Source organism: Lampetra planeri, chromosome 8 (assembly GCF_965212315.1).
Source record: "Lampetra planeri chromosome 8, kcLamPlan1.2.h2, whole genome shotgun sequence".
Classification (NCBI taxonomy): Eukaryota; Metazoa; Chordata; class Hyperoartia; order Petromyzontiformes; family Petromyzontidae; genus Lampetra; species Lampetra planeri.
In genome coordinates, this window is record NC_136114.1 from 13,442,545 (window position 1) to 13,466,080 (window position 23,536).

The window sequence follows — 23,536 nt, forward strand, 5'->3', positions numbered from 1 at the left end:
GGATTGCGAAGTGATGGATGGATGAATTGACTGCTCCTTTAATTGGGCATCTGTTCATCTCGAAGGAAAGCTCGAATAACTTCTTATGGCAAACCTTCCCTGGTCGCAAGCGAACAAAGCCATCGGGGCTGAGAAACAAAAGCAAAAATATGTTCCAAGTGGTCCAACCGCTCAATCGCTTCCAATTAAGTTACAGTTGACGATATTGTATTTAAAGAGACAGAGAGATCCTGCATCGCTTCATTGTTCTCAGATTCGTTGTCTGGCTGGATTTGCCGCGTTGTTCCGAACAATGTCCTGCCGTCTCGCTCCACGTGCCGGGAGATTTTCTTCGGGAACTGAATTCAGAAAGTGAAACGTCGGACATCATGCACGCATGCACGTTCAATTACGTTCGCTAATCGGAGGTGCTACAACCATAAAACACGCCAGAGTGCCGTTGTACAGCACAACCGCGATGGTTAGTCTCGGACTTACATGGTGGTGCCCTCGAACGATCACCGAAAATATTCTGGCCGAGGTCTCTGAGCTTTGGGGAGTTTTCACCTGAACGATACCCAAAGGGCCATACATTTCTAATCCCTGCAATAGTTGCCAGGTCATAAGGTCGAGTCGACTTACCTCGCGTCGGGTACAATTGTTCGGCCAACCGCGAGGTGTGTCAGAGTGTTAATGCAAACCAACCCCGAAGCTGCCGTTGAGAGCGGGGATGAATTTGAACCGTGGAGCTGCCTTGCCTGGAGCTGGCCCTTCTCCTGACCCTGCCCCTCCACAACCCACCTTTCCCCCACCGGTCCGAGCCGTCGTGGGGGGCCCCGAGAAAAATATTCCACGATAAACGAAGCCCTTATTTCAGAGGTCTAAGAGTTCTTTACTAAGGATAAACTGGGGGGGGGGGGGGCGGTTAAAACCCGTGAGCTAAAGAATTATCCGCCGTTGTCTCTGCTCACCCAATAGCCATAACATTGTAACATTACACAAAGCCAATCAAGACATCATGTGTGGCAGAATAAAATGTCACCCCCCCCCCCCGCTCTCGCCACCATGTTTTCCTGCACACGTGGCCATCGTGGCTCCATCAAGCCAGCGCGCTCTGCGATGAGGATAGGCAGCGGAGCACGATCAAAGAGACCGTGTGAAAAAAAGAAAAGACACATCGCCATGAATCAATCTCGTGGCCGATTACAACTTGATGTAGAAATCTCAGACTTAAGGGCAATGTGGAAAGCATTCATTAAGCAATTGGGAGTGATTGGTTAGCGCCGGGCGTGAGTGACTTGGACGTGCGTCCGTGCGTGCGCAGTGGTGGTGCTGGCCGATTGGGGCCCTCGGCAAAAAAGAATTGATCGGGGACCCCTTTCAATTTATAGAAGCCTAGTGAGATGACAGAAGAGATATAGACGAGAGATAAAGGTGTAGTGAGATGAGAGAAATGTAAACAAAGGACAGATGTCGTGAGATGAGAGAAGAGAGACCAGACAAGATAGGGATGAGAGAGAATTCATCTTTTTTTTCAAGGATAATTATCTTGATGTCCATTGCGCCCATTGTTTTCATGAAGCCAGAAAGGGGCACCTCGGGACGCTCTGGGGCCCGTCGGCTCTTTGCTCTGCGTGCTCACGCCGCGGCCCGGCGTGTCGTGCGCGCCACCGCGTCCAGCCCGAGGGGGGGGGGAGAGCATTCCTGACGGCCCATCCTCTCTCGCCACCGTCGTCGTCATCACAGCCACCACCGTGGCGGCCACCGCGGCCGTTCCCACCTGGATACGCGCGCCTATCCGCAGTGTGCGCTCCGGCGAGTCACCTGGCGGCGGATACGTTTACCAGGCCCCCTCCCTGCCCCCCCCCCCCGCCGTTAAACGCGCGCACCTGGAATGCGCGCGCTCGGCGAGAGTAGAGTCTTTCTCCCCAAAGCGCACAATCAGCCCCCTGTGTGCACGGCCACGGACACGGCGCCTGGCCTCCGGTGATTCGGCCTGCAGGGCTCGTACTGGTGAAGTAAAGGTGGGGGTGGGTGGGTGGGTGGCGGGGAGAGGTCGGTGCATGGTGGCAGGACGACTGGGTCGTGTTTCAAGATGAAATTGCTCACGGTGAATACAATGTTTTCTACGGTTGCCAACACGCTGTCATCCCCTGTAATATATCCTATAAAATATGCAGCAGCGGTGTTGTCCAAAAATAAGAACAGTATCCGTCTATTCACTCTGGAAACGCCGCGTTGGACGTTAATCCTTCTGTTGCTGCTGCTGCTGCAAAGTGAATGGTTCTATCAAAGAAGTAACATTCCCACGCTCATGATTACGGTGAAATATGTAACATTTCACATTCGCGATTAGTTTTACGCGTCCAAAAAAGTATGTTTTCTTGGTACAAATGGTTGAAAATTTCCACTTGTAAAGCTACAGGTACGTGGCCCCTAAAAGGCCTTATTTGTAAGAGACCTAAAAATAAAGGTCTGTTCATGTGATCTAAACGTTTTGCCACATTGTTTCAAAGACAATCCATATACGTATAGATTTTTTTAGAATACCAATGCTGATGGTGCCTCAAATACATTTCCCAGCCATCACAGGACATACATTTTAAAAGTTTATTATTTATCTAAAACACGACCCAAATAAGGCAACACTAAAAACAATTCAAACGACATTGAACATAGCTGCAAAATGTACTAACACGACCAAGCCTAACTGACAAAAAGAAAATGAAAGCCGCCTATTTGTGTGGTATAGAAAGGTCCGCTCTTTGATCGTGACACAGCACTTAAGCACCCAGCAATTAAGTCCTGGAGATGGAAGAGTGCAGATGCACGTGCGCTGCCGTGAATTAATTTCACCGGCTGCCCGGGCCTCGCCTTGAGCAGAGGAGTCAAACGCAGGGCCGGATTGAGGCACGGGGGCTTTAGGGGCTGCAGGCAAAGGGCCTCCGCCAGCTGGAGGGCCTTCAGAGACTAAGTGAAAAGTTATTTAATTTGTGAGTGCTGAATTTTATTTGTTGTTGGCCTTGTAAAAAGACAATTTTATTTTTCTTTAACCTTTTTTTCCTGTTGAAAATATTACTGGGGGCCTCACAGTACCTGTAGCTCAGGGGCCTACACAATCTTAATCGGGCCCTGGTCAAACCGTCTTGTCGGTCACAGCCCCACCACTCGGTTCCGATCTAACGCTGCCTTCCAACGACCGCTTGCCCGGTACGTCGACTGGGCAAGGCTGGTTACCCACAGCAGTCTTCGAGCTTGCTTGCTACCCGGGCCTGCGTGGCTCAACTCTTTACTGGGGGCTCACAGAGAGACGCTAATCCCCTCTCTCAGCCAAACTGTCCTCGTTAACAGATTTTATGTCACGGGGGGTCAACGCAGAAGTGATGCACGCTGTCGATGGCATCTCTCGCAGAGGTCATTCAGTGCCGTGATTACATATATATTAAAATACAAAGATCCCCCATATAGCCTTGAAATATGTAACAGTTAGCGAGCAACATATAAAGGCCGGCACGGTACACGAGGGGGTGGGTGGCCAACACCATGCCCGACCGCCTTTTTCTCCCTAATAGCGACGTTTACACACTGCACCAGCTCCTCGTTTTAGTCTGAGTCGACCTAGGGGAGGCCCAGGACTTGTTCAGATAATTGTCACTGGTGTTGACCGTGAGCGGGAATCGAACTCGGGTCTTCGAGTTCGTAGTGAAGTGCGCTAACCACGGCACTACCGCTCCCCATACATATGTACACACACACACACACAACTATATATAACCACACACAATATGGAATAACAACGATAGCAAATATAAACTTGGGCTTTAACAAGTAACGCAAAACGTCAAGAAAACCTGGTTCAACTTAACACAAAATGGTGATCTCGCTTCTCTCTGGCATTGGACGGGGTGGCAGGGGGGGGTGAAGGGGGGAGGAGGTGGGAATGATGGCAAGTGGGAGAGGTGCCACACTCCCCGCAGGAGCCACGCATCGGGGATGAGGCCCAAGACACGCCGGCGCCGTGGTTCCACGCACGGTCAGCTGAGGTCGAGTTTCAAATTGTCACGGCAGATCCGAAATCGGTCACAATCTCCGGACGTCGGAGATTGTCAGCGATAACACTGGCGAGCACGTGGCAGTAATTGACATTGTTATATCTGATATTATTCATCGTAACATCACCTTTGAGATTAGGGCTTTATTAAACGCAACTAATTCTCCGGCACATTTGATATAATAGCCGACAACCCTTTTTTGGCTGTCATAGTTTTTCGTTCACTTTTATCGATGGTCACCCTGAATTACGAGATGAATGTTAAATGTCTCGATTAGGTTAGCTCAGCCCAATCTGGGGGTCACTGTGGATCGATGCAAACCAAGTCTTTGGGCAGGGCCAGAAAAAGCCATAGAGTGGCCAATAATCGTGACATTAATGAAAACGTGTTTTATTTTTCTAACGACCCCATAAATTGTATGAAAACGATCATCAATGATTGCCTTTTTTTCTTTGCCATCCACAGTGTATCATATTTACAAAAAAATATCTCCAAAGCCAAACTGTTTCTTCCAACATCTATTGTGGCTTCGTCATCATTTTGTCATGCAAAAATACAACCACATTACCTCAAAGCATAGCCGCAGTGCACTCCTTACAAATCTACTTTTGCATCGTCCCACAAATAAAACCGCGACCACCGTTCGTCAACAACACTGGCCCTACAAGTAAAAAAAAAAGATATAAGATCGGCGACATTTTGTGGCATTGGCCCTTTTTCATGCACTGCAACACCATTGTGCAGACAGTTTGTTATTGGACGAACGGCGTTGAGTAGTTGTTCGTGTTAATTGTGCTCGTGCACCACTGCCAACGCAGCAGCAGCAGTACCATTTAATTATTTTGCTGCTATAAATGTCCAAATGATGGGCCACTCTGTTGAGCTATCAATTGTGGCCAGGTCGCTTTGGAAAAATACGTTAATCCCTCAGCGGAGTTTGCCTGGTAGGATGGGGCTGGTTGAAGTTTATTTGCGTGTGGGTGATATGTTTACCTTTCTTGTACTTTAGACTACTGTCATGTTTTTGTACTGTTTGTTGTAACGTTTTTACCGTATACCCCCACTAAACATCTGTGAAAAAGAGCATCGTAGCTCATCGGATTCCTCCAGTATAAATACAGATTCTGATTTTGATTTGGATTCGTTGCGATATTCCAGTGCGGTTCTCCAGGTTTTTCACTGCCATTTTTAGTGGCCGTTTCTTCTCTCAAGCTTTTACCACCACGCACTCCTGCGGGCATCTTCCACGCTCGACACGAAGCCCAACTCGAAAGCCGCACGTGGATTACAAGCGACAGAGAAACCGTACGTGTTAAATATATGCATCGTTATCGTTACGCTACAGTGTGTAAAACCTACGCTTTAAGTTGTCGTTCATGATCGTTGGTAGATTTTGTTGTTGTGGTCAAAATTGGCTTCACAGCTTATTGAGGTCCCTAGTGGCTTTAAGCAGTGGATTTGGCTTGTACAGGGATGTGATGATGGCCGTATCTGCTCGTGCCACGGGCCACAGAGAAATGTTCACAAAGCCGTTTGGCTCTGCTCTGTTTAAATCATCTCAACTCAGGGCCAGTATAAGCACAAACACATTTAATAAAAATATAAATATTCACAGCTCTTTGTCAACCCACCATCAGATGAAGGCCTCGCTTCATCTGCGTGGGTCGTGGGAGTTGTTGGACCAAACGTCACCGTGCTGAGCAGTTTAGTTTGGTGACGGGGGCCCGCTGCATTATTCACCATAGCTGGGAATTGAACCGAGGTCGCGAGGTCACCGGGTTCATAGTGCAGTGGGCACAGCACGAACTAGACTATAATTCTGTACTTCATAGTGGAGTGGGTAGATTGTAGACATGTGAAATGCAGTGAAAATCTTGAATTTAATTAATTCCTCAAAATAAAAAATAGCACGTTGCACTCTGAACGGGCGACATGAGTTTGATTGCCTGCCACGGCTAACATCAGCAGCGAGTGATATCTGAACCAATCATGGGAAGCCCCCTTTACCACCCTGCACTGAGCAGCGCAGTAAAGCATGGCCAAACATCCGCCATGGCTAACATGGCATAGGAAGGCTATTATCCAGCAGTGGATTGACAGAGGGCTATACACGCAGAAATAAAATCACGAGCCTCATTGAGGTTTCCCTGGCCAGTAAACAGTGTTTGTGTTTATTCCAATCTCACGTGTGCTACATAGCATCGAGGTAGGTTCCTAATTGCAACCGAATCCTCAAACGTAACGAATATCCGTGAAGTAACCGTGGCAATTCTCGTGACCTCGCGAACTGCTCTCGTCCGTTGCTGGCGTTTGGTAAATACCTTCGGGATTCCCCGTTATCCGCAGCTCGATCGCCGCGGTCGATTCAGACGTCACGGCAACGAGCCACGCGTGGGCCACTCCGCCCGCGCCAGCGCGCTTCTTCCAGGTACCATTTTACCCTTTCACTTAAACGGGATGCGTTCGAGTCTCGCAAATGCGCGTCACGGAAACGCCGAGTGTCCCATTGCTGCGCGTTTGTTTTTAAACGCAGTGCGGCCAATGCAGCCCCACCCCCGCCTCCCCTCTTTGCGCGAGAGTCTGTATTAATAACACGGCCCTGGAAATGGCTTTGGCGTTTTAGCCGTGGCAGAAAAATCAATGGCGTGAAAAAGTTCATAAAGAGAGTGCGAGGCCTAACGCTGCAGAGGTGGCGGCGCTGGGTTTCATTATGGCCAGATATTGACGTTGGGGGGCAGAATCGATACCCAGTGAGTACGCGGTGCCTTGGTTATTGGGGGATAATGGGGGGGGGGGGGGTGGCCATAGGAATAGTGGGTGACCTACGGCAATATTCGATGGCGTTTTTGCGGCGAAGCGCTGCCTGATGTGGCGCACGTGTGGCACGTCGCAGTGATGCCCGGGGCTCGCCGTGTTACGTCTAATTTGTGGAAAGTCAAGCCGGCAAAGGGGGGTCGTTGAGAAGTCCTCTAACAAACAAACAAGCACTCTTACATTTCGTAAGAGCCCCTCGGTGTATTATCAGGCCACGTGGCGCGTTGCTCGGCGTGATGTCTGACGTTTCACTCCGCGTGATGGGAGCTTTATCAGCTACATGCCATAGGCGGGACTATTTAATTATTTAACTTAGCTCCCCTTACATTAATATCGTGCCATTCGTCGGTAATGTAATTATAAGACCAACACAGGCTCCTAATGGATACGGAGACAAAATGGGCTCTTATGTATCGCAGTGGCCTGCTATGCAAGGCCATTTAGAAGTTATGAAAAAAATCCCATGTGACGCTCGTGCTGAATTCTGTGATTATCAGCTTGTCCCCCGCGTTGTGAATCCATCACCATGGAGATGGAGTGACCACATGCAGGGTGTTTGCAATTCTTGATTTTCTACACGTAACGAAAAAATTACGCGGAATTTATTTTTTCAGTGTGCATACCAAGGCGAGCCATTCGAAACGTTGTCGCTCTTCAAATCGTTTCGGCCTTTCGAAACGAAACAAAAGGAAATGCAGAGCAAGGCACCACGCCGATGGCGAGTTCCTAACAACAGCACACGGCGCTTAGATTCATCTCGGGCAGAACCATGAACGGCACGGTTGCGGAGAGGACGAGGAAGGGCGGTGCGGGTGCGTGGCTAACGTTCACTCTGCACGCATTGCGGGGGCTCAGCGAGCAGCGCGCAATGCCCGTGGCCCTCGCGCGCGCGCACAGAGCCCACGCGGCCGATTGAGTGCGGCCAACATTTTATTTGGCGAAGGAAAGAAATGTACCAGAGCCGGACGTCGGCGCCAGGATGTTTCCACCAGCGGCGAACCGAGAGGCATCGCTACTGCTGCTGCTGCTACTGTTGCTGCTGCTGCTGCACTAATTGATTAGAGTTCCTCCGCACGGCTCATCATCTGTGGCGGTGCAGCAGCCTCCAAGCTCGTAACGAACGCCTGCAGGCGGCGGCGGTGGCCGGCAATGATCCACGGGGCGAGCCGGCACGGCGAGGGAGCCTAATGTCCGTAACCCCCCACACCCCCCCCCCCACCGGCATTCGGGGCCCTCTTCATTGCGACTTCCTTTGCCTCCCGACTTCAGCTCGTCGGCGGCGCCGCTCGCAGCAAGGAGGCGCATCGGAATATTTCACAAAACCCTCTCCCCTCCTCCCCCCGAGCGAGGATCGCCGCTGGCTCCTTGCCACCCGATGGAAGCGCGACGGAGGCATGGGGCTTCGTTGAAGCGAATTGGGAAGCCGCTCGAGCTTTGCACGTTGCCATCTAGACGGGGAAACTAATTTATTTTGCACTGGTTTTTTTTGTGTTTAGGTTTGTTGTCCTCTCCCCGCACCTCCGATTAGCACGGTTGGCCGCGTACGGCGCGAAATAAGTTCAACATGCATACCTAGGACATGAACATGTAGGCGTAATGCATGCACAATGAATCCCAGACTCGCACTTTAATGTCACCTGTTGTACACACGGCAGGATGAAAGCTGAACGAGCGAGAGGAGGAGCGGCTGAGACGGCAGTTTCGTTTTTCTTTTTTTTTTGTTAACAATGGTTCGTGAATTATTAACCGTTCGTGTGAATTCCACACGGCAGGGTGATGAACGACAGGGTCGGACGCAGACGAGGACGCGAACTTCCCTCTGCACTCCCCACAGCTTCCGATTCCACGTCCTCCCTCTCCCACCGCCAACACTGCTCGAGTCCCTTCCCTTTCCCCAGCCGTCAAATCCAGACGCAATCAATAAACGTGAGATGCTATTACTGTCCCATTCACGCTTCTTGCCTGTTGGAGGTGGCCCGGGTGCAGCTGTTCCTCGTCCAGACAGAAGTGCGATTCAGTCGAGTGTGCGGTTGAGATGACCGAACACATGAGTGTGTATGTATAATAATGATATATATGTATCTATCTGCAGTGCGTTTGTACGTCCGTCCGTACGTCCGTACGTCAATCCATCCTAGGTTACTCCCCGCTGTGCACGTGTGTGTGTGCTTTTGTACACCTGTGCGCGTGTATGGAAACTGCCAACTATTTTGGTCACATATGTAGTAGGATGGACAAGAACAAGGACAGTAAGAGTACGTTGTTTGGAACGATGGAATGAGCCGGAAAGGGAGGAAGGCTTTAAGAGACAATGGCTTGATGACGACGACGACGACATAAGAGATTGGTGCCAGACATGGGATTGGATGCTTCTTCGTCAGTCACGTGGCGTAAAGCACAATCGGAATGAATTTGGTGGGCGGCGGGGGGGGAGAAGAAGAAGATAATACATATTCAACGTGGGAAAAGGTTCAGAGGTCAAGTTTGTGGCACGCCAAAGGCACGTGACCGAACGAGCGGCCAGAGAGAGGGAGCCGGCCAGCAGAGCGGCCGGCGCCGCTGGCGCATGAACACCATCGGTCGTGCGGCCCTCCGTAGCAGATCCATCACAACGTGCGACGCCGTAATAGGCATCGTCCTCGATGAACAAGGTCCCCCCCCCCCAACCCGCCCCAAGAGATGTATCTGCGAGTTTAATCGGACCCGTCTGCGGTATGATCATCATCGGCGAACAGGGGCGTGCGAGGAGACTGGCCGATGTGGAGATGCCACGGGAGGCGGTTCTGCAAGAGCTTTGGCGCCTGATAAATCCCATCATTGGGGTTGTTTCGTGACAGATTACTCGCAGATTAAGCTGAAGAGTAAACAACGACCAATTGGGTTGCCTTTTTGTTTTTAGGGCTGCGCAGAATTGGGTTGAAGTCTTGCCACCGATTGCGGTTTCTTGTCCCTATGTTTGTTTCGACTGTAAAGTTTTGTTTTCTTACGTTGAACTTCTTTCGCACCGTACGCAGCCAACCGTGCACATCGGAGGTGCGGGAGAAGGACAATAAACTAAACACAAAAATCAGCGCTAAAAGAAATGGGTTTTCAATCTGGGTGTAAGAGTGCATAGCTCCAGTGGCTTCCTAATAAAAGTAGTATTTATTACAGCGGTCACATTTTTCATTGAGCCTAACACACGCTTCCGTTTCTGATAGTTAAACGGACGTACATCATGGTCAAGAGATATCACCAAAGCGCAGTGGAATAAGACCGTTTATAGCGGGGCAACGACATAACTCATTGTCTGCGGCTACATTTAAATTGATCTGCATGCCGCAAAGGTCTGCAAACTTGCAACAGATCATAAATTGCTTCGCAGGATGAGAGAAACCCATTAAGAGAAAGGTCAATTACTTAACTCCCTGGCAGGAGGATGAGTTTAGAACAGAAGTTATTCAAGGACCGCGTTTTCGAGAGTTCAGACTGAAGGGATACAGGGAAAGTCGGTTTCCTAGTATTGTGTGTGGGGCTTGTTTACATTTTAATTCCCCATAAAAAAAGACACAGAAGCGGTTTCCATCATAATCTCCATTTCCATCCTGGCAGGCATGTCACTAAGAATATCAGCCGTTCACGTCAACTTTGCCCCACTGCCGAGAAGTAGCGAAACAAGCGTGATATTATACAAAAAAAAACGACAAAATAGAAAAATAACCGTGAGCTTGCATCCACACTGGCTTGCATACGTGCAGCTCCCCAAGCTAATGATAACATCTAGGAGTTCATCTTCTTGGTTCTTTCGGTAAAGTCACGTAGAAGGGAAGTCATAAAAGAATAAAAATAAAACATAATAAAATAATTCTCACGACGTTTCGACCACAACGCAAGCAGCCGTCCTCAGGTGAAGACGGACGGCTGCTTGCGTTGTGGCCGAAACGTCGTGAGAATTATTTTATTATGTTTTATTTTTATTATTGTATTACTTCCCTTCTACGTGACTTTACCGAAAGAACCAAGAAGATGAATCCCTGCAGTCACGAAAGCTTTAAATCGAAATTTAACATCTAGAAGGGCAATGGGGGAAAAAAAGCTTTTTGGGTGGAAGAGTTATGCCAGAAGGGTGCCACGTGTTAAGCAAAAATAAATTGTATTTACTTGGTTGAGTTTTACACTCAGAAAGAAGCCTGGCTGTTCGCGCGAGCGGACTGGGTATTATTGACGGCGGTTGCCTAATGGTGTACCTTATTGCGCACGCTCTGGATAGAAATGGCTCACAGGGTCGCTGCCAAAGTTGTCACGGAAGGGCACTCGCACAGAATAAAAGGGGAGACGGGACAGGAAACCATTGTTGTCACATTGACGACCAACCACTCTCGCCTCCCTCGCTTGAACAACGCTGCAATACGCCACTGCACTGTCACAATGATGATGATGATCAGTTACAGCTCGCAGTGTCAATCCGCTGCTGGATGAAGGCCTCTCCACGTCGCGTGGGTCATACTTCGCCGTGCTGGACAATGTGCGTTCGTGGGCAGGGCGGGTTTTAGATGTCGCTCGCCGTTGTCGTTAACTGTGGCAGGGGGCGTCGAACTTGGGTTTTGCCAGGTTTTCAGCACAGTGTGCTAACCGTTGCATCACCGCTCCACCTCCTCCTGCACTGCCATGTTGGCTGACACGTAAATGTCAATAGTTGAATGAATGAAAAGCAGAATTATTCGAATGTTCAAGTGAAAGTGTGCGCAACACTTGTAATGCAACAGGAGCCACTCACTTTGACTGGAGGGCCTTCGTCAGTGGTGGAAATTCCCAATCATGTGACAGAGGCCAGTCTATTCGTATCACGACTACCGATGGCAGTCCACAGGCAACGTTTCCCCATCGTTGACATGTGGTTGGAACCATTGGACCAACGTTAGCCCGAAGTTGACATGTGGTTGGTACCATTGGACGAACGTTTGCCCAACGTTCCATGCTCACTGGGTAAGCACGTCTCATTTGATCGATCTGTAAGGATGATGATCTGGGCCAGTGCTCTTCATTGCAAGCCCCACGTGCCACTGACGGGCCCTGGTGGCCTTGAGTGCGACCTCTGACCTGCAGACCCCCGACAATACACAACATGTGGAAATACCCCCATCACCATCGTGCTGTCAAAAAAAAATAGTTTCAAATGGTGTGGCGGACCCTCAAACCGATGATGTCTTATCGGCAAAAGTGCCTCTCCCCACCCCCTTCCCCGCCTCTGGAAATGAGTGTAGAACACTGGTCTGGGCAGATCCCTGGGAATCCAACTCGAAGCGAGGCGAGCACTACACACCGCAGCGCCATCCAGCCAGAGTTAATGTCGAGGGCAGCGGTTTCATCGTGGGGGGGGGGGGGGGCAGCGGTGCCCCCTCTGCGGGTCACCCATGTGCCTTCAGCTGTGAAGATGTGCGGCGATCGCAGCCCGACCCCGTGGCATACAAGGTCACACCTAGCCGCCCTCCCCCTCACCCCCCCGGATCCGAAAGTGATAACAAACTGTGAAATCAAGAGGGGACAATGGCAGTTTGTTTCGTGCGGTGGTGTGCCAATCCAGGCAAAGAAAAATGTACTGCAATTATCTCGCCACGACTGTGCACCCATCAGGGTTGAGCCTGATCCATTGACAGTTCACCAGAGACCATTTGAAATGCAAGCATAGTTCAATGAAGCTGTTTTTTTATCCCCCCTCTCTCTCTCTCTCCTCTTTCTTCATTTGATCCTCCGCGATTGTGATGCACTGAGGCTGAAATAAACAGCTCCCTTGAAATCCGCTCCGCTCTTCCCCTCCGCAACTTGCCCCACCGTCCCTGCCGTCACCACCGCCCCCCACCCCGCCTCCCCCCCCCCCACATTCTCCTGACCCCCTCCGTGTCTTTTCTTATCCCTTGTTTGCATTGTGCAAGGGAATCGCCGTGTGAGGTGGTGGGGTTGGCGAGGTGGTGGCCGTGGGGTAGGGGCGTGAGGAGGAGAGGAGGGGAGGGGGGGTAGTGCGGATCTACGCTGGGAGGAGGAGGGGGGGGCGCTGTTGGCTCGGCCCTTTAATCCATCACGCTTGTCAGGCTTCTCCAAGGGAGCCTCACGCTGGCTCTTCCTCCTCCGCCGCCGCCGCCGAGCGCAGCGCCTCGTCTGACAGCCGGAGGTCGGCCCCGAGAATTTCCGAGCGCAACAAAGCGCGAATCCATTCCCCCCGTCGGCTTAAAAGAGATCTCCTGCCTCGCCCCTCTTTCCCGTTTGTTACTCTCATTTTGTGTCCACGCGTGCGTGTCCACGCGTGCGTGTCCCGTGCGTGTCCACGCGTGCGTGTCCCGTGCGTGTCCACGCGTGCGTGTCCCGTGCGTGTCCACGCGTGCGTGTCCCGTGCGTGTCCACGCGTGCGTGTCCCGTGCGTGTCCACGCGTGCGTGTCCCGTGCGTGTCCACGCGTGCGTGTGTTTACGTGGCTTCTCACATCCTATTCGGGAGCGGTTGTGGCGATTCTACTGCGCTACGAAACCGGTGACCCGAGTTCGATTCCCTCGCACGGCCGACATCAGTGATGAATTTCTGAATCAGTCTTGGGCCTCCCCTGGGTCGACTCAGCCTTAAATGTATACATGGCGCAGTGCGGGTAACATCATAATTGGGGAGACAAAGACAGCCGACCGTGGAGCGAACCACCCATCCTCCCGTGTGCCCGTCCAAGCTTAGTAGGTGCTCGCAAACATAACTTTTCCCAACAGTCTGTCAAAGCTATGGGGGAGGGGGGCAGACTTTGCCTTTGTCTCCTAGTTTCCGTTTGTGTTGCTACTTGAAAAAGCGGCAGCCGCGAGTTCAGGCCTCTTGCAGAATCGGATCAAGTTGCGTGACCACTCAGGACAAAGACGGCAGCGTTCGTAAAGACTGCATCGTCTTGACGAACGCTGCTGATTTCCCAACGCAAAAAATGCCCCAAATACGGGATCGCTGCCCCCCCCACCCACCCACCCCCTTTTTATTCGCTGCGCTTAATTCCCAGATGGGTTTTGTTTTGGTGGGCATTAAAAGAACGCGCGATAAATAATGCATCGTGTACTCTGCGCAAAAGACGGATAATGTCAATATATTACAACGACATAACAATGGTCTCCTTCGGTCCACGTGAGCCGTATCCATGAGAGACGGCATATTAGCAGACACGGCTGCTTGCAAGGCCGCACGAATAATACAACATTGTACATGAAGCCATTATGGTATCAATTAATATTTAATTTTACTCTTTGTGAGCCATTCATAATTAAATAATTCCAAGAGCAGCTTTGGCCTGCCAGTTATATATATACATACACACAGTATATATGTTCATAGATACATACACACACACATGCGTGCGCATCAATGTTTTCCCACGTCTTGAAAGGTGCCACTGTTGTGGCCATGTGTGGCTTTGGCCAGCATGCCAGCGTTCCCCGAGGCTCTTCTTTTACTCAACACGCAGACAGAAAGGACATCTTTGTTGGCAAAATCCCATCTCCTGCTGCCAAACGTAAAGTATAACCCCCCCCCCCCCCCATTATGCCCACACATCCTGGCATTAATCTCGAGCGCCGGCACCCCCCCCCCCCCCGGGGACTTTTGGCCCTTGCAGCAAAGCGGAACGGCGGCCGGGCTGGCTACCCCCCCCCCCCGCAAACCGCCCCCCGCTGCCAGCGGATTTGACAACTTCGGCTTCCCGAAGCTCGTCGACCGCCAACCGTTTATATGCCTGCCTCCGTGCCATCCAGGTGCATCGCCCCCACTTAACATCAAGAGGTGGACATCCCCCATGATCCCCCGTCCCCCTCCCCCGTTTGACCACACGTCCGGTGTGCGTGCATACAACGACGGCGCGGGTCCCAGAAGCTAAGTCGTGACTCATAATCATAATCGTCCTTGATATCCAGGAGGGCCTGCCGATTCTCAGGACCACTCTGGATGGTCCTGCGTCATTGGGACGTTTGGCTCGTTCCGGTTCATTGGTGCTTGGTTTCGTGTGGGAGGAAGCTGGAGTACCCAAAATAAACAAATAAAAACATGTAAGACATAATAGGGATGAAGCGGTGTAATGGTGTCTCGTGTCTTCTTGGTTCTTTCGGTAAAGTCACGTAGAATGGAAATAATAAAAATAAAACATAATAAAATAATTCTCACGACGTTTCAGCCACTCGACAGACCTGCTCTCCACCTGAGGATGGCTGCTTGTGTTGTGGCCGAAACGTCGTGATAATTATTTTATTATGTTTTATTTTTATTATTTTATTATTTCCATTCTACATGACTTTACCGAAAGAACCAAGAAGATGAATCCCTGCAGTCACGAAAGCTTTAAATCGAGGTGTCTCGTGTATTTACATTGTGAACCTGCCGGCCAAAGTTTGATTACCAGCCGTGGCTTACGGCTTACATTAGCGCCGTGTGCTATCGCAAAGGAACCCAGTCTTGCCCCTTGCCCCACACCAATTGTTGCACTGCCAGATCCTGGCCACCGCACAGCACACGCCCCACAACATCTGGTGTATACGCAGTGAAATCTCCTTTCCCAAGTGTCAAGGAGACTCTAACCCTGCTTAGCTTCAGAGATCTGACGACAGCGAGCGCATCCCTGCGATCTGGTCACAGCTGCCTCCTAAATGTAGAGAACACCGCTCAGATGGAAAAGTCATCGCTGATCCGAGGACCTGAAAAATAATACTTTGGGTCACACTGGCCAGCAGAAATGTGACCCAGACTGATAATATCTCATACGGGCGAAGGCTCTAGGGTGGGTCTGGAAGACATCCAGACGCAACATGTGCACGCGAATGAATTGAACGTTTTTTCTCTGCTCAAAATGTAAAATGCCCACCTATAACGAGTAATAAAAAAAATGTGCACAGCTTATCCACTGCTGAATGAAGGCATCCCTATTGCTGTGGCAGTCATGAAGGTTGTTTGACCATAATTCACCATGCTGGTCAATGCGGGGTTGGTGACCCGGGGGGGGGGGGGGGGGGAGGGGGTTAGCCCAGGACCGGTTCATATGTCACTTGCCACTGGTGGCAACCGTGGCCAGGAAGCAAACTCGGGTAGTTGGGTTTGTAGCATGACATGCTAACCACTGCACCACCATTCTATTCCCTTGTATCAGCCGGCATTTCCGAACTATTGCACGACGTTAAGCAGGAAATGAGGATTAACTTAGCGAGACGAGCTGGATTTAAAATCTAAATATATATTTTCTCAAGTTCACAACAGAGGATTTGAGTTAGTTATGGGCAACACAGTAATACAACATGCACAGCAACTGCGTGCAGAGGCTTCAGACGGGAACCATCATAATAAACGTGAAATGTGCAAGATGTACGAGTTATAAGCCAATTTTGGCTCATTGCCCGATGAAGCTGATTGTGTGATTACCAGCGAAACGTCGAACTCGACTTGTTAATGCTGTATGTTTAATCTCCAAAGCACCGGTGTGCTGAAGTAACGACCGATTGGCACGTTCTGTTTACGTGACAAATCTTACTACGTGGCTGTGGCGGGTGGTGGAGGGTTTACCGACACGTTTACGTTTACGCGATCTAACCCAAAAAACAACAACCCTTTACTCTCGATGCACGAGTCGTCGTTGAAACAACACCGCGATCACATGCGTCTGAGTAACCGTATCTCGGCGTGCAAGATTACCACCGCTCCCCATCGGGCCATCCACACCCACGCACGATCCGTCCCCTCGACACGGACAAGCGACCGCGCACAAAGCCGAGGGCCCCGTTGCCGATGTCGTCGCTGCGACGAGAGAGCAAGAGCTGCGGCAACGCCGTTGTCTCAAGCGACTGCAGTTTGCCGCGTCACCTTGCCGACGTTTGCCAAAAGGCGAGGGGGAGAGGGTGCGGACCTGGAATTTCTTCTGCACCGCACCACTTTGGGTGGAAGGGCCGCCACTCGAGGGCGGCTCCGGAGGGTACTTGACCGACTCTCCCACGCCAGGGCCACACGTGGGAACCTGACGATTGGCCGTTTACGCATTTATGTTTCTGGGTGGACAGATGCGTGGGGGTGGCGGCGGTGGAGGAGCGGGCGGGCGGGTGGGTGGCCGGGAAGGATTTCAGAAACTTGCAACCCATTTTTTTAAGTGTCACGTCGTGAGAAATAATGGAATCGGCAAACCTCCGGATTGCCACTCCGGTGTGTTAACCATTACAACCGCTGCAACAGCATCCCTTAGTCTTTGTAACAACAAAAGGAATGGAGGTTTGGACTTATACAAAGAATTCTAACCCCCCTCCCCCCCCCCCACTCTATTGCTGTAATGACCTCAATTATAAGCAGAGTTTGGGGTGAAAAGGCAAAGTTAACCACAGGGTTAATTAGGGCTTCTTAACAGCTCTTTACTGCGGGCCGGCATAAAGCACTTTACTACTGGGCTATTGGACAGAATGCAGACGATGCAGCTACGAACCTATTAGCACCGGCACCCTCCCCCCCCATCTCCCAATACGCTTGGACGCCCCATTCTTGTGTCGCACAAGGCACCGATGCGACTGCCCTGGGTGGCCCCCGCCCGTAGCTGAATACTCACGGCGCAGACATTGTCCAGAAAGCGAGCCAACGGCGCACAGCACGGGCCCACCTTTAGAATCCCAAAGCGTCGTGGCAGACGATGACGCGCAGGTCAATGCACGCGCCCCCCGCGTGTGACTCCAGCCTGGAACAGCTCAGAGTAAAATACAAAATACTTGGGTATTTCGAAATTCATCCTTCTCTGGTAAATGGATTAATTGTGACGATTGATGGCCATGATAAAACATTTTTTTTTACCATTTCCTCAATTGTATTCTTTCTCATTATTTGTGTGAGGATCGATTATTTCACGTACAATCGATTAATCGATACATCGGGACTTGCCTCAGGACCCCCCCCCCCCTCGATCATCAGTTCACATCTCGGCCAAGGTCAACTCAGGTCTCATCATCTCCCGGGGTCAGTATAAGGAGGATCACTTGGTATGAAGTTACCAGAGGCTGTCATATAGAAGGACTAGTCCCTCCCATGGGAATGTGGAATTTGCAAGTGCCTCACGATGGGCAACAGAGATGACCAACTTTTCAGTCTAACTTTTAGACCTTTATAAAAAAAAACATTTAAAATCGGAAATGCCCTTTTATCACAGCGTTTGCAAGCGTGCGCTTCACTGCAACAATCATTTGTCAGTTTACATTCTGCCCGATTCCACCTTCATGTAAACGTCAGCCTTGTAATCCGCGCCCGAACATGAACGATGTCAGTCCTGGCTGTGCTTCGAGACCATCTCGTGGCCAGAGGGTGGGGGGGGGGGCTTATTTTAATAGCGGACGATGGGCGGCCTGCACGGCACAGCCATTCCATAGCAATGGGCAGATTATAACAAAGTGGCTGAAAGACGCGCGACTGATATTTCTGTGCGCGCCGGGCAGCCTTGAAGATCGTAATCTGACAAGATGTGAAGGTTTTTCGCATTTACAGCACCGCTGCCCACGGTCATGCGTGATTTGCTCAGGCCGCCCCCAAGTAAAGGATGTGTGCAGAGGACAGATTTGACGAGCCCCTTTGTCAATCCACTGCTGGATGAACGTCTTGCCGTAACGAGCGAGTCATACGGGTTGTTCGATGATATTTTTTGCTGGTCAGTGGGAGTTGGTGAGGGGTGTGGGGGGAATTGGTTCAGACGTCACCGAAATTCGAGATGGGAAAGAAATTGCATAGAGAAATATAGAAGCTCCGTAATTCGTGACTTCGCTGCACGATTTGATAAATTGTTTCAATTCAGAGTCACGATTGTATGAAAACATTATTGTCCTATTGCTGTTGGAAAGTAAACGAAACCCTTCCAATGGCTGCAGGGTTAAGGTGAAATAATTACATAAGACATACACAGCTTGAAGATGATCGCCTCTTACAGACAACATCAGTTTTAATCGATGGGTGGATGAGGAATGCATCGTTACGTGCGTCACAAAAATATGATAACCATTCCATTGAAACCAAATTGATGATGTACTTCGGCCTCTCAATAACATATCCACTTTTTATAAATTCAGGGTGAAAAAACCCAAATCGAATGACTTGGAGACGGTGTATCCAACAACTCCACCACAGTTGCAAGATTTGGCAGCAATATGATTGAGTGGGCACACTTCCGATAGGAATTGTGCAGATATATATATAAAACAAAATAATAAACTTTAATGTGTTTTTAAACTTCGGCTCGAAATTTGAATTTCGCAACGCAGATACGGATCTGGAATTTCAGATGGGGCGAGGAATCACTTGGCCGGAAAATCACACGGTGCACATTTCTAAACTATAATCTCGATAAAAACTCACCACTTTGTTATCATTCCCATGCGAAGCCACTGATTTGCGATCACGTCTTGGTCACGGAAGGCCGATCACACAGGGAACCGTTTGGGCCCTGCCACGCTGGGCTCCGCTCACGCCCGCGAAGGGCGTTCGCGATTGGTTACCACAGAACTCGCTGGAATCTGTGTGTCTGCAGTGCAGCGACGATTGACCCGAACTATAATCTCTGAAAAAGGAGACCCCAATCTTGGCTTCTAAAATAAAACACAGCCATAATTGTCCCAAGGTAGGCTGCTGGGGCTCGCTGTGTCTGTGGAGAGTGATTGCTGCCAGACACGTGCATGGAGACCAGCATTTTTTTTTGTCTCTAAAAATGCAGTTTTCTCACAGCGAGGGCCAAATATGGTGATAAAATAAGATGCGTTTTAGCCTTCAATTTGGGCTTTTTAATTTATTTATTTTACACTATAGGTTTTTTTCAGAGAGATTATTTTAATGATTTCTTTTTTTCAGTAAAGCAACGGTTATTTACTTATCTTAAATTTAGCAGCAGAATACATTGCCATATTGGCTGCATTGGTTTTTGCAGTCGCGCGGTATGTCTATTAAAACAGATCACGGAGCTACGTAGCAACAGAGCGATGCGATACTGCCCGCGTGAAATATGTTCAAACAACCCCCATTACTGACTGACGGAGGCATTGAGTAGCCCCTAATCCAGCAGTAGATTTACATATGGGCTGCTATTTATCACACGTATAGTTATATGATCATTATAAGTTATGCTACATTGTAATGGCCTGTGGTCTTGCACTATAGTGGACCAATCTCAAGTCAGAATAACACGACGTGACACCAGGCTTGCTTTGTTCTGCTCGAGTTGCGCTAACATCCGGCCCCCATGTCGAAACATTTGAATCCTCCGCAAGTAAAATAATCCTAATTATTATTATACAAATACACATTGACAGGACAGCTCTTTGACAATACACTGCCGGATGAAGGCCTCTCAACAACGCGTCGGTCATGGGCGTTGTCCTACCATACTTCACCACACGCCAGAGGTCGCAACCGGGTACCCGATACCCGTACCCTACCCGATACCCGGCTACCTGTACCCGGCCGGGTACGGGTACCCGTTTGCGACCCTGGTGCGGCCGGGTACGGGTAGGCCGTGAGTCACCGGTGAGTCACCGTTTGTCACTCATTTCGGGTAGGGTACGGGTAGGGTACAGGTACCCGGGTACCCGTTTGAGACCCTGGTGCGGCCGGGTACGGGTAGGCCGTGAGTCACCGGTGAGTCACCGTTTGTCACTCATTTCGGGTAGGGTACGGGTAGGGTACAGGTACCCGGGTACCCGTTTGCAACCCTGGTGCGGCCGGGTACGGGTAAGGAATCAAAACCCGTTTGCGACCTCTGCCACACGCTGGTCGGCGTGGGCTCGAGAATGTGGGGGCTTCCAAGGCCGATTCGGATACCACTTGCTATTGGCCACGGCTGGAAATCAAACTCAGGTCGATGGCGTTCGTAGCGTGGTGCACGAACCTCTTGCACCCGGCAAGAAAGAAAAACAATGCACGTGGTGAACAAACAACGAACGCGGAGGAGAGTGAGTGCGGCATAAGATGTTTCACAAGTGACGCTGATGTCGCTGCGATCACTAGCACCTAAAGGCTGGAGTTGGGTCCCTGTGAGCATGTGTAAAATGTTGTGTTAAAAGAGATATCGCAGTTTTTCTTGAAACGAAATAAGATTTCGATTTAAAGCTTTCGTGACTGCAGGGATTCATCTTCTTGGTTCTTTCGGTATAGTCACGTAGAAGGGAAATAATAAAATAATAATATATATTTTTTTATTTCCCTTCTACGTGACTTTACCTAAAGAACCAAGAACGGCATTACCTCTCGCCCAAATGCAGCACCGTTGTCATCTTGCACACTCCCAGCTCACCAGACACCAGTGACATATAGCTCTCCGCGCCTCCCTCATTTAATCGACAATTATAAATCAAGAGGCCACAGCGTTCGTCACAGCAATGCAGCAGCAACAGGAGGCTACGAGTTTATTCTCATTCGCTCCACAGGCCGAGACAATGTCAGAGACCCACATTGTTCTGCTTTGGCCAGGGACGTAGCGAGCGAGCAAGCACGTGACATCAATTTTCTCGAATTTTCTAATCTCTCAACAGAAGAGACCAATACATTGTATGCACCCCCACCCCCCTCATTTCGGCGGGCTGGGACGACTAACACCTCTCTCACTCGGCACCAGTCATCGTCCCGCCCCCCGGTTCACATGTTGCATAGCCCATGGTCGCAAATGCACTTAGGGAAAGCCTGCACTCCAAAACAATTTTCAGAAGAACCACATCTCTTGGTGGGGTGCGAGTGGGCACCCAAGCACGCGGCTTGCAATCTCACCCCCCCCACCCACGCCCAACACAACTTTCTTACCTCGCAAGCAAATGTTTTCTTTGCTTAGTAAGTGCGTGTAGGAACAGTGCGAACTATTTATCCGTATTCTCCGAACAGATCTCTTGCCAGATGGCGAAACCCACGTTATGTGTGGGTGGGGTTTGGGTTCCTTGACAAAACAAGAAAATAAGCGTCTCGCTTGTTCTCCAAACAAATTATTTTGGCTTACAGCGGGTCGAAAGATGCGAAACATATGTGGTCTGCCCGTTGTATGTTTGTTGAGCAAATAGCCAAAACGTGGAGCGGTGCTGTCCGCGTTTTCATCGGTAATCTGCAGCTGAGCTGGAAATGGTCGTACGATGATAAATATATTAATCGTATTCAGCACTGCCAATAAAATAAGACGCTCTCGTATTGTAACTGTTGAATGCATTTAGTAATTTTAAAAGTGCACCGGATTATGTTTTTCATAGACATGATCTACTTGGGAAAAAATTCGCATCACATCGTGGTTATTCTTCATGCCATTGTACTGCTCCGTGAAATACACTGAATATGAATAATGATTGTACAGACTAAATCCCTAGATAGATCGAATTCTCTGTAGTTATCCATTTTAATGCGCAGATGATTTAGAGGAATGCGTCATCCGTAGAATCGTATCTACCTGCGTGGAGCTATAAGTCTTACACCCCTCTTATGCATTGGGATTATCCGGGAACTCCTGTTTCCTACCACGTGCAAATCACTGCAACTGGCCAAATATCCCAGTGCAGGGACCACCAGAGTAATAGTCTTGAGACTCAACAATGCTTTCCTGCCTAAATCAACAACAAAACAATGACTATCCTTCCAATGTGTTTTAGGTTTCTACCTCGTATTGTTCGGCGTGTTGTCCGACGTTGTTGCTCCACGTGTTGGGAGCTTCTTCAGGAACTGCAGTTTCCTCCCAAATGGCCATCGCTAATTATTAGAATTGGCCAAACGTTATGAATGCAGGACACGCAATGCAAAAAAATAGTTTTGAGACACAGTGCATTGAGCTGCTGAAGCTGTTCCCAGCACGGCGGTGGAACCCCTTGCAGTGTAGTCATTATTAACGTTACTGTGGACTTCACTTTGTGAATCGACTGCAGCAGCAGCAGCGGCGAGGATGCATGCCGCAAAACAAAAGCTCCGCTTTGAAAAGGGGGAATTTTTGTGAAGGGTGCATCATCGCAAAGATGAGCCGACGGTCGAATTTGAGCGGGCGAGGCTTGAGTGGCCCCCCTGGGCGAAACCCATCGCAGGCAAGGGCTGCGCCGTTGCTGCCTCCGCTGCCGCCGCCGCCGCTCCTCCTGTTGTTGTTGTTGTGACCCCTGTGCATTAGGCAGTCGTTTGGCTTTGTTATCTGCCATTAATCTCGAGCGTCAAATATCAATGAATTAATTCATGGCGGGCCAAGGCCTACCACCGGGGGAGCCGATGTCTCACGGTCAAGAGAACTTAGCGGCGTTCATCGACTGTTCGCAGCCCTAACTAAGCCGGTTTGGGAAAATCCCACATTCCTATTGATGGGCGAAAGTCTCAACAAGTAGATTATCTGCAATTGCTTGCTCATGTCACTGCTGGCAAAAGGGCGTCCGCCAGAGGGCAAGATCCAGAGAGCCATCCTAGAGGGCCAAATTCTTGGAAGAATTGGGGGTACCCACACTTTATCCCATCGCGTGCGACCTGCCGATCCACTTACCGTTGTGTGCCTATATATATTACCGAACCTATATTTTCGTATTTTTTTTCAGGTAAGGCCCACTGAGCTATATAGCTCTTTTTCAGAAGCGACATGGCCACAAATGATCGCTCAATGAAGTGGCTTACCGTGTGGAAATGTATAGCAGGAGGGAAAACCCGGAGGGACCCAGAGAAAAATCCACGCGACCACGGGTAGAACATGCAAACTCAAAATATACAGCA

The 23,536-nt window shown here is 50.0% G+C and overlaps 1 protein-coding gene across 1 annotated transcript in view; it reads right to left on the bottom strand.

The window, feature by feature from the left end:
• Positions 1–23,462, bottom strand: part of LOC144720374 (pleiotrophin-like) — an 82,262-nt gene extending 58,800 nt beyond the window's left edge. The window contains exon 1 of the mRNA XM_078597104.1: positions 23,441–23,462. The gene's annotated coding sequence lies outside the window, so the exon portion shown is untranslated. The remainder of the gene's footprint in view (positions 1–23,440) is intronic.
• Between the last annotated feature and the right edge of the window lie 74 nt (positions 23,463–23,536).